This window comes from Sceloporus occidentalis, unplaced genomic scaffold, assembly GCF_023333645.1.
Source record: "Sceloporus occidentalis isolate IW3139 unplaced genomic scaffold, rSceOcc1.0.p SCAF_1, whole genome shotgun sequence".
Lineage (NCBI taxonomy): Eukaryota > Metazoa > Chordata > Lepidosauria > Squamata > Phrynosomatidae > Sceloporus > Sceloporus occidentalis.
Genome location: NW_028316981.1, coordinates 32,503,504 through 32,518,187, shown reverse-complemented (window position 1 = coordinate 32,518,187; position 14,684 = coordinate 32,503,504).

Sequence of the window (14,684 nt, the reverse complement as noted above, 5' to 3'; positions counted from 1 at the left end):
CAGAGCACTCTAATAGAGAAGGCTGAATATCTCAGAAAACTACAAATCCGAGAATTCCATAGCATTGAGCCATGGCAGTTAAAGCAAGTCAAACTACATTAATTCTACAGTCTTAGGCCCGAGACAGACGGGCTGAAAGGGGCATGGTGGCGGCAATACTAGGGTTTGGGAGCGCACAGTAACTACACGTTCCCAAACCCTAGTGCGTGTGGGTACCACCATGATTGTGCGGCCCTGCCCACATGGGGCATGCATCCATGACATGTCCTATGCGATGTGTCCAAATGGCGCATCGCACAGGACACGTCACCACTCTGCTGGAGGGTGCTTATCATGCCTTACCAGTGGTGCAAAAAGGATCTTCATTTCGGAGCTCCTTTTGGGCACACACATTGTTGGCACAGCAACCAAACGGCCATGCCAATGATGCAGAGGAGAAAGGGGACGTCCCTTTTCCCTCTTTAGCACTGGGGTATCCAGGGGCATGAAGCCCCAAGGACACCCCTTTTCCAGAACATGGAGAAGCGGCATTTTGCCACTTCCCCGTGGCCCGGAAAAGCGCCATATTGGGGCCACAGGGCTGCCAGTGAGGCTGCCCTGGCCCCAATCTAGCATGAATTTGGGGCGGTCTGTAGAGCCCCTTAGTTAACCACACTTGAGTAGTCAGCACTTTCCTGCCAGAGATGTCTGGTGTGACAATCATGATACTTACATATTCCCTATGTTACTGACTACTTAGGGATCATGAATTCAAATCAATTACAAATGCATCACTCTAGGTTATACAGTGAACCCTTGTTATATGCTGGGGTTTGGTTCCAAGATCCCCCATGGATAACCAAATCCGTAGTTGCTCAAATCCCATTAAATATGACATAGCAAAATGGTGTCCCTTACAAAATATATAAAATCACGGTTTGATATTTGAAATTTATACTTTTTAAAAACTTTTTCAAACTATGGATGCTTGAATCCGTGTATAAAAAATCCATGTTTAAGAAGGGCCGACTGTAATTAGTAAATCTGATCATGTATCCAATCAATATTTTTCCCAAGTATACAAGGTGAACCACTCCTTTGTGCCCATATTTACAGTATCAATATAAGCTCTATTTTATAAAACAAGCCTAAGAGAGGAAGTGAGTTACCCATGACTATAAGGCAAAAGTAGCAGTAGGACATGTCCACATGGAGGAAAAGAAACATTCCAGCACTAACCTGTTTAGATGATGCACAAGGTCAAAACAGATGGAACACAGGGCCAATTTGGCCTCCAGGGTGATTCCCTGGTCTAAAAATAATAACTATAATAATATATATTGGTATATATAAATATAAATTGGTATATTTATATACCACCTACTCCTATTAGGAGTCTTTGTTTACCTTGAATCAGGGCAGATAACTCTGGAGAATCCCCTGAGTGTACCAGTGCAAGGATGGGGAGGAGCGTTGTCTTTCAGGCAGAGAGGACAAGAGGATCTGCCCTAGGCCAGGCAAGCTGCTGACCCGGGGGAATGTGCAGACAGGGCTGCCAGTACCAACTCATTATGAGTGCTGGTTGTGCAGGTAGGTCATCCTCTTTGTGGATCTAGAAGCTACAACAGTAAGCTAGGGTTCCCCATCAATGCACACACTGCCATAGAGAAACCCAAATGTTATATTGCTCACATCCCATGCATATCACAGATCCTTTTCCACTGTGCTGTTTGATGTTCCCTCTGCCAGCGCTGAGCCCAAATTTTGTTGCTTGAATCAGTGCCCATTCATTTGTTCTCTCTTCTGGGCCTAATCCAGTCCACTGCCCAGGAATAGAAAGGGAAAGAATTGCAGGTATTCATTCTTCTCCTGTCCTTGTCATTGCTCCTGAAGGGGAGAAATGAAAAGACAGTGAGAATGCAAAGGAAAGAACTACAAAATTAGTGGACAGGCAGCAGGGAGGCCAAAAGTGATGCCTTGCTGGTGGGTAGACTTTGACACTTCTCTAACAGCACCAACCCTGCCTGTACTGCAGACACTGCAATTTTTTTCTTTCTTCATAATAATTTGTCTGTGTGCATTTACCACCACCACCACCATGGCAAATGTATATCCACCTTTCCTCACTGACTAAAGCATTTTTAGTCATTGTTGGAGGTCTTTTTAATTTTCTCATTTTTCATATATGTCACACCCATTTTTCAAAATGTATACACTTGAAATTCTGTACATTTTATATTTCAAATGTGTGGCTATGGTTTTATGTGAAGTTTTTCTCTAAAATGCACCACAAGCCACATATATGACTATATTCTCAAGGCAAGGTGAACTCAGATGTTTTTGTAAACATGTCAGGTGTAAAACTGATATTTCTCTTTAGAAATGTGAACCCAGCCGCTTTCTTTTTCATCCTTCCAGTAAGGGTTGTTATATTTATTTTTTATTTATTTTTTTGCATTCAAGCAGATATAGAGTAACTTCTGATCCAAATAAGAATTTCAGTGTATATTAAGGGATAGGATCGGGATTTGGGTATAACATGTATAATGTGTATTTCCTAACCCTAACAAAAAATCCAATATCCTCATCATGGAAGATATGTCAGTTTTCCCCAAATGGGGCCAATATACCGACACACAGACACATAGACATCAGTCATGCATCATAGTTCACTGAAAATCAGCACAGGACTTTTTGCTGGGGGTCTCAACATATTACACTATACTACTACAGGAAAACATAATAGACTTGGAACAATTACTAAAGATGATCAAGGACAAAAATGCAAAAGCAGGCTTACTGTTGAACTTAAAGAGAAAAATAATGACCATGGAGGATCTACATAAATTCAACTTAAATAACAAAGAAATCAAGATAGTTAAAGTGTTCCCATACCTTGGATCAATCATTGATAAAAATGCAGAATACAGTCAAGAAGTAAGAAGACTAGGAATGGGAAGAATTCAAAGATATAGCCATGTTAGTCTGTAGAATCAGCTCAGAGAATAAAAGTGGGTTTTTTTGGAGGGGGCTATGAGCCCATATTCTAGAAGAGTTTATTCCTATTGTTGGATATTCATTTTAGTGACCTACAGAAGGATGCAAGGCTTAGTGGACCTTGGAGCCCTGCTGGGATTGAATCCACAACCTTGTGACTGCAGTAGAGGCATTTAACCAGTGCATCACCATCTACTCCCTCTGCCACAGTACCGCTTCTGGCCTTTCTGAATGCATGGGAAGGAAAATGGTGGCAGTGCAGCTCTTTGGCACTTTCCCTCAAGAAGCACTGAGAGGCATCAGGCTTTGAATAAGACATCTGTGTATATTCATCATCTTTTCTGGATTAAAATCAAGCAAAGGTATCACATTAAAGTTAAAGACTATAATCATTGCTAACAAAGGGTCAGAACAGACAGGCCAAAATAAAGCTGCTTCGGGTCACTTTGGAGGCATGCTATTTAAATGACACACAGATCTTAAGAGGCCAGAAGCTGCACCAAAGCTGTGTTCCTTTTGGTGTGGCTTCCGGCCCCTTGGGACGCATGCATCATTTAAACAGCATACTTCCAAAGTGACCCAAAGCAGCTTTATTTTGGCCTGTCTGTTTCAGTCCAAAGTTGCCATTTTCTTTGCTTTTCCCTTTCTATTCTTTTTGATTGTGTGCATTTTCTTAGCCCCACCACTGCCTTGCCTCCCACACACATCACACAGCCACCATTTACCACAGTTGCCTCCTCATCTGTCCAGCCTTTAGGGCGAGCACAAACAGTTATACCTGCTGGAATTTTATAAGTCCTTTGGCATCATTTTTCTTTGCTTCATCCTTTGTTACATAACCCTAAGTTTTACCCGTAACATATCCATAAGTCATATCAAAATCCATAATTTTAGCCCCACAAACCTGCCCTTGATTTATACATGAGGTCAACTTATAGCCCAGTATATATGGTAGATGAGTTGGAGGGGGGAGCTTCTTTGTGTTATTATAGCCAGTGTTTAGAATTCATGCTTTCACACTTAAGCAAATAGATGTTTGCGATCTTAGCTGTCAAAACATGATCTTTACATTCCATTATCTTAATGCTTGGTTATCTATTGGAGCTTTTCTCTTTAAATCTCTGTCATGTGTGTAAATGTGTTTATTTCATTTAAGTTCTCAGTCGGCTTGTTATATTTAGATTAGTAGGCTAGGTTGCTGCCATGTTGACTACTGCTGTGGATCAGCATTCATCCCTGAACATCAGTACTAGAAGGTATGATAAACAGTCTAGTCTGCGTCATGATGGGTTCTGCTGTTGCTGTTGATATATAAAATGTGCAAGGCACAGATATTAGGATTTTTCCTGCCCAAAAGACAGGAAGTCCTAATCTATAATTGCTTTAATAGCGGGAGAAGAAAGGAAGTTAAAAGGGCAAACCTAACAGTGTTTCAGTGTGGTTGCCTTGAAATCTGAAGCAGACAGGTTACTTATGAGATTTCCATCTGAGTATTAGTTACCATGGAAATGTGAAGGCTGTGTATTTTCCTAACTACCTGAAGGTCACTCTATCATGATTGGAGTAAACTTGTGATGAAAGGAGCAAATGTTAAAGTAAATTAACAGAATGGGCTATAGGCTAGATACCCCTTCAAGTGCTGTTAGTCCACATATTCAACAATATGGTGCTACTACTACAGCATCTCCTCCAAATGTTCTGACTTGGCAGGTACAGCCCCAATTAATTCTCTGCCATCCCACTTTTTCAACTTCCCTTCAAATGTCGCTGTATCTTTCTTCTCCTCCCACTTTCCCAGTTCATCCTCATCATACTTCAGTTGTTGTAAACTGAGTTGAAAGTATTAACATTTTTTTAGTTTAAGGATGATGTTTGTTTGGTTCTGTTTTGTTTTTATGAGTTTTAAACTGCAAATTTTAATAATGTGATGTTTTGTTTGTATTGTTTAATTATTTTTTAAAAAATTATTTTGCACATTTATAGTGTTTTAACTTGGACTGTTTTAGATTTGTAAGCCATCTTGAGTATTTTGCACTGGGGGGAAGGTGGGGTATAAATAAACATAATAATAATAATAATAATAATAATAATTTTCTGTTAACCCAGCAGGGAGAAGATGAGAGAAGGGGGTGGATTCTTGCCCTTCCGATTAGACTTGGGAAAAATTCTGTTCCAGCCTTTCCTAGCTTGTATTTTCTTCTTTGTTATAAACTTTAGCCATCGCAACATACTCTGAAATTGCTTGGCCACACGTTCAGGGGGTCATTCACATGATGTTTTTTGTAGTGGAACGATGTGAATAATCTCACCCACATATTCCGGCTTTGTTATTCCCACCATGGAATGGCATTGATCTGTATGTCTTCATCTTTGGGACAGGAGCTGGTGGCTGAGGGAGAGAGAGGGGTCCCCTATTGCCTCCATGTTCTGAGGGGGGGCACACTGCTTTCCTCCCAGGAAGCCCCCAGGAGCTGGCCCATAGCAACAAGTGTGCAGGGAAAGAGGAAGAGGAGGAGTGTCTCCTTGTAAATCTGGCCAGGAGGAGCCTTGTCCTCCCCAAGGAGTCGATGATGCAAATGTTTCAAAATGCATTCAAGGTATGCTGAGTTTAATCTAGGGAGTTTATCAGACGCGAGTTTTTGGCGATTTTCCTGCCCATCGCGCAATGTTAGCGTCACAAACGTTGCGCAATAACGTGAAAGTACAATGTTCTTCCAGACGCCATTCATTTCTATGGGAGCCCGTTGCGCAACGCTCCCGTAGTTTTAGCGTCATTCCTCCCCTTTTGGGGCATTACGGGAAAAAAGGGAAGTCAGGCCTTTGTCTCCTGTTATCCTTGCGAATGCATTGCAAAATGGTTTGGCGTGGTAGGCAGCAACGCAACGCGACACAAATGTTACTGATTGCAAAGTTCCTATGATGCTGGGCTGCTTTTTCACTCCATTCCCTGCCGGTGGCCTTCCTTTTTCAGGACAACCCCGGGGGAGGGGGGGTTGCTCTGTCCTGGATGAACACCGAGGAGGCTGCAAATGTAAGGGGTCCCTGAGGGTCATCCATTCCAGCCCCATTCCTCTGCCCTGCATGAACACCTAGGAGGCTGCAACTTTAAGGGACCCCAAAGGGTCATACATTCCAGCCCCATTCTTCTGCCCCGCATGAACTCCGCGGAGGCTAGGAATTGAAGGGGCCCCTAGGGGTCATCCATTCCAGCCCCATTCTTCTGCCCCACATGAAACAGGAAGCTGGAAGGGGCTGCTCCCCTTTCCCCTCTCCCCCCGGAAGCACAAAGGTCAGGATGCCACCAAAACCTCCAAGGAGCATGTGCAAATATGTTGATGCGAAATGTGAAAGACAAAAGGAAGGCGCTGATGTAGTAAAAAGTTCCGCTATGCATGGTTTCGCATCACGCAAACCACAACTTTTGCGCAATTGTAGCGCTAACATAACGTTACGGGGAATGACGGAAAAGCAAGCAATGTGGTAAGACATCGCGCGAAACAGTCATTTCGCAACGTTCTTTACACTTCCTTAGCGCAATTGAGGGTCCAAAACTTTGAGTCTGATAAACCTCTAGGTCTGTTTGCGTCATTATTCATACTGCCGATGATACGAATTTTGTTTAAAAACTCAGAAAAAGACCTGGGATCAAATATCCCAGGTTAAATTGGGTTTTTGGTAGCCCCTCAGAAACTGAATTGGGTGCATTTGAGGTGTGTGTGTGAACAACAGGGATTCAATCTTAATGCATCCTGGATTATTTTCACCATGTGAATAGGGCCCTGGTTTTTGTCAGTGAAACGTTTTACAGTATGCTCTGGAGGTGTAGCTGTAATGAGAACGGTGGGCTTTGGAGTCTTCTGAAAACAGGACCAGTCCTTTCATTTCTCTGTGTTGGACCTCTGGAATAAGAAACATGCTTTCAAAATAAGCATCTCTTTTGAAAAATAAAAGAAAATATGACTCATCAGGGCTGTACCAGTACCTTGAGTTGGAAATTTTTCCAAAAACATTTGTTGGTTGCATCTTGGTTGAGTTTTTGACAGACATTATTTTTGTCAGGACTTTTGGTTGTACATGTGTAAATGTTTCTTTGGGGCTGGTTTTAAACAAATTTTTGTATCAAATTCTTATAATAAATTTTAATTAGATTTTATAAATTACTCTGAGGGACCCAGAGTAAAAAGCACTATATAAATCCAAGGACTTGAGGGCCTGCGCATTTTAGTATCCACAGGGGGTCCACAGCAGATCCCATGTGGATATCAAGATCCCACTGTATTTTAATCAATAAATAATAAACTGATGCATGTACATTTACTTAAACAGATTAATAACCACTTGCACACTGCGGAATGCAACTTTGTTGTATTTCTTGGTCACTTCATTCTCAGTCTGATTTATCATGCTTTGTTCCATCTACTGTTTGGGTATTTTAAAAGCCATGTTAGACTATTTGGATGATTCACTGTCTAGTCAGCAGCAACATCTACTTAAATGTAATTATTTTCAGGTAGAATTTCAATTGTGTACAATTTCTGAAAAGATAGTGAAAATGCCTTTAGGAAAATTGATGAAAAAAGAAACATCAAAAGCCGTGTGTGTGCATGTCTATATGTGTGTGTTTTCCTTGCATGAATCAACTTTTTGAACAACATTATGAAAACTGTTATTCTTGGTAATATTGGCTTTAAAATTTCAGACTGGCATGGTATGACATGCTTTCCAGGTTGTTTCTGCAGTTCCTAGCCTTGGATGCTTGCCACTCTCACCTTGCCCCGTGGTCCCCCTTTTAAACCCCTCTTTGGGATTTAGGTCCTGGCCCTCCAAGTGACTTTAGTGTAGACAAGCTTGTGTAAAAGTGGTTACATTAGTTGATCTGCATGACCCATACCTCCCTTGTTTCAGGGGAAAGGAAGCCAATCTGAGTCAGAGTTAACAAATTTACAAGCAAATTAATGTGGTTTATGATATCCTGTAGAACAGTAAATTCTTTAACAAGGTCCAGTACTTAGTTCCAACCAGATATTGATATGGAACCTGAGTTACATCAGACTTTGCCCTTCAGTCAGTTCAGACAACCAGTACACATTCACTCCCTCCTGACTCTCTCAAAGGAGCCATCCAGTTGCCAACTGTCAACTCCCAATCCTGTCTGAATTCCCTCAGACACCCACTCCTGCTTTTTATATTTTCTGATTCCCCACAGCCTCCATTCACAGTCTCTCTGAATAATTTGGCTGTCTTGAAGCCAAGTTTTCATAGCACCTCCTTCACACTTGGTGTTAAGTATTTGCATCATTAATCTCCTCTGACTTCTTCATCAAGCAAAGGTCTTAAAAATCAAACAGAAGAACAGCAACAAAAAATTGTGCTGCTGGAGTCATAGGTCTACCTTTTGTCAAAATGTTTTTACATTTGTTCTCAGTTAAGATGGTATAAGGGGATATCTATGCAGGTCGAGAGACAAAGGGTTGTAAACTCGAGAAAATAGAATTTAAAGTCCATTAGAAACACAAAAAGAAAAGAAACTTACATTGTGGTCCACAATGTCATATGCCAAGACTACCCACCCCCTTCTTTGTTAGGGAACATTGAATTTCTCAAGATGTCTCTGTACTGTTGCATTTGGTAATTTTTTAGATGCTGTTTGGGTAAAACACACAAAATAGAGTCCCAATTAGCTCTCCAAGAGGGTGTGTGTGTGTGTGTGTGTGTGTGTGTGTGTGTGTGTGTGTGTGTGTGACTGGAGGGAAATAAAATCAAATGGGTCCATAGTTTCAGAATGTGTTCAGAGAAAATGAGGATGGGATTTACTGTGCTTCATTCCTACACCCTTTTAGTGTCAGGCCAGTAAAGGTTCGTCCATACTGCCACAAGTCATGGCATGAGCAGGAGATAACTTGTGGCAGTATGAGCAGAAGATAGTAGAAATAACTGCCCACATTTTTTTCCAGAATTGGAGCACTCATTGTTTTCTTGAGTTTTCCCTTCTTCCCATTTTTATTGTTATCAATAATGAACATGTCTATATTTATCAAAGACAACCAAAAATGTCTTTGATACTATAACTGCATCAAGATTATTATGTGTGTGTAGAGCTTTACAGATGTACACCTATATATGTCTACATTTGCAAAACTCCACAAATGAGGATCTTGAAACAACCACATTTAAATGCATATCAAAGATGCATTTTTCCTAGGGTTTTATCAGTGCATAGAAATACATGGGCACATCAGTAAAACTATACAGAAGAATCTTGATACAATCAAGACCACACTGAGATTGCTTGTCTGCAGTGTTCTGCAGTATTTCATCAGCTGATGCAGTCATGTGCATTAGTTATGAAAGGAAGACTTAAGGAAACTGGAATTATTTGCAAACTATGCACAGGCAGTGTTATACACAAAATTCAAACCAGAAATAAAACATTTTCCTTACTACTCCATCCATCGTCTCCACTTCACAAATGATGCCTAGTAACTTGGAAATTGGAAATTCAAATGAGGAGAATTTCAAATGCATCATTGGGTATAAAAACATAAGCATGTTTGGGAATAGCTTTTTCCTTTGCATGCTTTTACTCTCATTGTAATATTTAGGAAGAGAACATTTTTACAAGAACCTGAAGCAAAGGAAGGAAAGATAGATAGATGTATAAATAATTCAGATAGAACTACAATACATTGCACCACAGTGAGAAGACCTTCTGTCACCCGGTGACCTGTGCGTCAGTTCGGCCTACAGTGGAATAGCTGTTCTACACTTTCTTCTTTCTTATGGTTGTTTATTTTAAAACTGAATTTCATGCCTTCCAGCATTACACAGATGAAACTCTGAATACATTAGGCCTTGCAACATGTGGTCAAGATTACAAAAGTTATTAATTAGAAAATATGCACAAGCTGGGATAGGCTGCAGCAATTTGCATTTCCTGAGCCAACTACAAGTCCCAGGAATCTGTAGATGGCAGGGAAAGTGGTGTCAAATTGCATTGTTTCTACAGTACAGCACTATAAAATTAATAGAGTTTCACACTGCTTTAACTACCATGGCTTCATCCTAAAGAATCCTAAGATTTGTAATTTCTTGTGGCACCAGAGCTCTCTGACAGAGTAGGTTAAATATCTCACAAAACTACACATTCCAGAATTCCATAGCATTTGAGCCATGGCAGTTAAAGCAGCATCAAACTGCATTATGTATAGCTTGGAGAAATAGTTAGGGTATTCCACTTAAACTGAATGGTGAGATACAAGGGTATAACTACAGGAGGGGGCAAACTGAGGGCATTGTGCTTCAAATATAAATGCTACCCTCTCAATGAAATTTTTCTTTAGTCCCCAGAGTTCTAACACTGTACAGAATGAAATCTTGAAAATCATTCATACATATAACTCATATTTCTTGTGTCTACATTCCCATGGGAACTGTGGCCACCCTTTTTTGTTGGATACCTAAACTCTATTTCTATGTAAATGCCTGAAGTTTTAAGTTATTGCAGTACTCGAAATTTGAGAGTGGGAGAAGAATTTCATTTGGAGAGGGCAGAATTCTTACTTGAAGGGCCAATATCCTCACCACCATCACCACCACCACCACCACCCGGACACTCGCACATCTATACTCTTTGTGAGAGATTAAGGCCAGAAATTTTTTTACACATAGTTAAACCATGGAGCTTACTGTGACAACAGGCGGTGATGGTTATCAAATGCCTATATTTAAAATGCAAATGGATTTATTCAAGAAGGATGGGGCCATCATTACTTTCTAATCAAGATGGTTATACAGTCAGCCCTCGGTATCCACAGATTTTTTTATCCACAGTTTCAACCATCCATGGCCTAAAAATATTCAATATTTACATAAAAATTCCAAAAGCAAGCCTTGATTTTGTCATTTTATATAAGGGCCACCATTTTACTCTGCCATTGTATTTCATGGGATGTGTGCATCTACAGATTTTGGTATCCATGGGGGGGGCTGGAAGCAAACCCTAGTGACCACAAGGGCCCACTGTATGTCACATCCACTCCACATGTGTCTCTATGTATCAGATGCTGGAGCACACAAAATGGAGGGTGCAGTTCCATTCATGTCTTGCTGGTGGACTTCCCATAACCAACTTATTGACTACTTTAAGTCTTTGGTCTGATCTAACATGGGTCCTCTTACATATTGTATATACTCATGTATAGGTCTAGAAATTTTAGTCAAAAAATTGACCCTAAAAAACTGGGTCAACTTATCCACTGGTCAATGTAAGTATAGTCATCCCTCCATTTTTGTGGGGGATTGGTTCCAGACCCCTCCATGAAAATGGAAATTTGCACATATTCAAGCTTGAATGGCCACATGCTCCTGCCTTCCCACTTGCCAGTCCATGAAGGACTGGGATTGTAGACTCAAAGTCAGCGAAAATGGAGGGAGGACTGTACTGTACTTTCAAATATATATATATATATATATATATATATATATATATATATATATTAAACTATCCCCTTTTCTGAATAGAGTGGTAGAAGGTGAGAGCTTAGTCTATCTTGGGAGCACCAAAAAGAAGTCTGGATCCCCTCTACGCTCTCATCTATCCAGCCTTTAGGATTAACACAGTTAATGTCTGCTGAAATTATCTAAGTACTTTGGCATCATTATCCTTTGCATCATCCTTTACATCCTTTGTTACATGCGCCTAAGTTTTACCCTCAACTTATCCCTAACCCTAGGTCATATCAAAATCCATTATTTTGGCCCCCAAACCTGCTATCGACTTATATATGAGGTCGAATTATAGTCATGTGTATACGTTAAGCTGCCTTGGGCCCAATGGCAGGTAAAAAGCTCAATATAAATTGAATAAATAAGCAATAAAATGCTCTTATTTTCTCAGGATTGAGTCCCACTGAACTCAATGAGATTGGCTTTCTGAAGAGATATGCATGGGCTAGTGTTCTAATCCATAATCCTGTGCTCACTCTCCTGGGAGCAAACCCATCAAACACAATGAGACATATGTGTGAGAAACATACATAAACTAAGACTGCAAAACTGAAATCCTCTGTATACTTTCTTTGTATAAAGTGCTGCCACAATTAAACTCAATGGTAATTCCTTCTGAGTCCACACAAAAGAACATGATGTATGTGTTATAATACCCAAAATCTAGAGGCAGTGTTGCGTAGTGGTTTGAGTCTTGGGCTACAACTCTGGAGACCAAGATTTGATTCCCAGATTGGTCACAAAACCCACTAGGTGACCTTGGGCAAGTCACATGCTCTCAGCCTCAAGGGAAGGCAATGGGATATCTCTTCTGACTAAATCTTGCCTAGAAAACCCTGTGATAGGTGTGCCTTAGCGTCACCATAAGTCAGCAACGACTTAAAGTTACAACAACAGCCATCATCGATCATTATGAGTTCTTAGACCAAGGGCGCAAACCTAACACAAACTGAATTAAACATAAACAGTCTGTTGAAATGAAGGGCTTAAATACAAACACCTAAATTGTCATTATATTGCCAGATTCTTCTTTAACAGAAACAGTTGTCCTTTTGTTTCTGCTTTGTTTGAAGGTAGCATTCAGGTTACCCTCAAAGCCTCCTGTTTTTCTGTGCCATATAGTAGGCCAAGCTCCATTTATCACCAACTATGCACACATTAGTCTCTCAGCTCTTGCCACAGATGGGCCATCTAGTGAAGAAGAGATTCTGCAGGACCTCTGTGATACAATTCATTCTCGTTCTTTGCAAAACAACAAGAGTATCTCTTAAAAGTGGGGAAAGAGTAAATAGAAGGCCAAAGTGAAGATAGCAAGACTGCTCATAAAGAGACCTGTCTGGAAAACAGACAGCTATCAGAAACATGTGCTGTCTGGCTGAGAGATAAGAAAGACTTGGGGTGTCTGTTTGGGAATGGGGGTGAAATTGCTTATTCACCACTGTGTATGCTGTACTTTGTGACTCATATCTTAGCCATCCAAGTCAGTCCAAGAGGTTGGTCTTGCGTCTGCGTTTACAGATCTGCTCCCCTGCTGTGAATGTGCAGCCTTACAGAGCAAGAGTTAGTTCCATGCAAGGGAAGCTTTTAACACACACACACACACACACACACACACACACACACACACACACGTCTTATCCTAACCATTACAACTTTTCTTTTTCTTCTTCTTTTTTGGCTAAAGTGGAAGACCATCTTGCTGCCATCTTGCTTTTCAAGAGAACGCAATCCTTCCGCTCTTATCTCATAATGCTTCCGCAGACATTTTCAGAAGTTGAAAAGGGAAGGAAAAGGAAGCAAATCAAAAGAAAGGGAAACAAATAGATGGATAAATAGCAAGCGGGGGCTATCCATTCCCCATCTCCATGTAATTTGAGCACCAGATCTGAAGAAGAAAGATGCTTTGCGATAGTCTAAAATGCTTTCACGCTGAGGGCCAGTTCATGAGCGGCAGCTTTTTTTTTTAATGAGTATATGTTACAGAACAGCCTCACTTATCTTCTTTAAAAAATAATATCCTTCATCCTGCACACACTGAGAAATATGTTTTTGCCCCCCTAGGAACCAGAAGCAATCACCGTGCGTCACAGCACATTTAATAAAACAAATATAGTTGGTGTTTGTACAATAATCAGGTATATAATGGGCAGACTAGCTATTAATTCAAAATAAGCAGAAGGACGGGTGCAGTAGTGTTAATAGGGTTGGTTTCACCCAGTGTGATAACTCATGGTGTCATCCCCATGGACTTCCTCCTGTACCAGTAATAAAAAGCTGTGTTGAAGTAGTGTTGAAGTGAATGAGTTGATGTAGTTTGTCAGTACTTTAGAGTTAGTGTTGAAATGAGACTTATTCTTGAAGCATGTTTTTAAGTATGTACCTGAGCATGTGCAGAGTGATTTTCCATCACCACTGAGCAGTGCTACTTGAGCTTTGAAATGGCTGACAAGAATCTGTGGGGAGAAAAAGAGGGACTCAGCTTCGCCTGGTTACAGCCATGAGCCCCAATTCAGGACATTTAGGGGGCAAAAAACTTGAGTCCAGATTCTAGGACTGAGTCCTAAAGACATATGAGATTTATTGGTAATAGATTCACCCCCAGCATCTGTGTGAATTGCAAAGTCCTCTGGGGTGACTTAGCTTGGGCCTTAGTTTTATGAAAGACCTGCCCCACAGTGGGAAATGAAAGCAATTGGAGTGCCTTTCTCCCTGCCAACCAGCCAAACAGAGCCTGCATTTTTGAATTCCTGGGGCATGGGAGTGGGGACTAAAATCCTAGAGTTGGAAGAGACTCCAAGGACCACCCAATCCAATCTTCTGCCATGCAGGCATATACCATGATAGAATCATAGAGTTGGAAGAGACCTCAAGTGCTATGCAGTCCAACCCCTTGCCATGCAGGAATACACCATCAAAGCACCTCCAACTGATGGCCATCCAGCCTGTTTAAAAACCTCAAAAGAAGGAGACTCCACCACACAGAATATTTTACTATCAACTGCCCTTACATCAAGAGGTTCTTCCTAATGTTTAGGTAGAATCTCTTTTTCTTGAACCCACTGTTCTTTGTCCCAGTCTTTGGAAGAACAGAAACCAAGCTTATTCCATCCTCAACATCACAGCCTTTCAAATATTTAAACATGGCTGTCATAAAACCACATAACATCCCCTTCTCCAGGCTAAGCATACTAATCTCCCTAAGC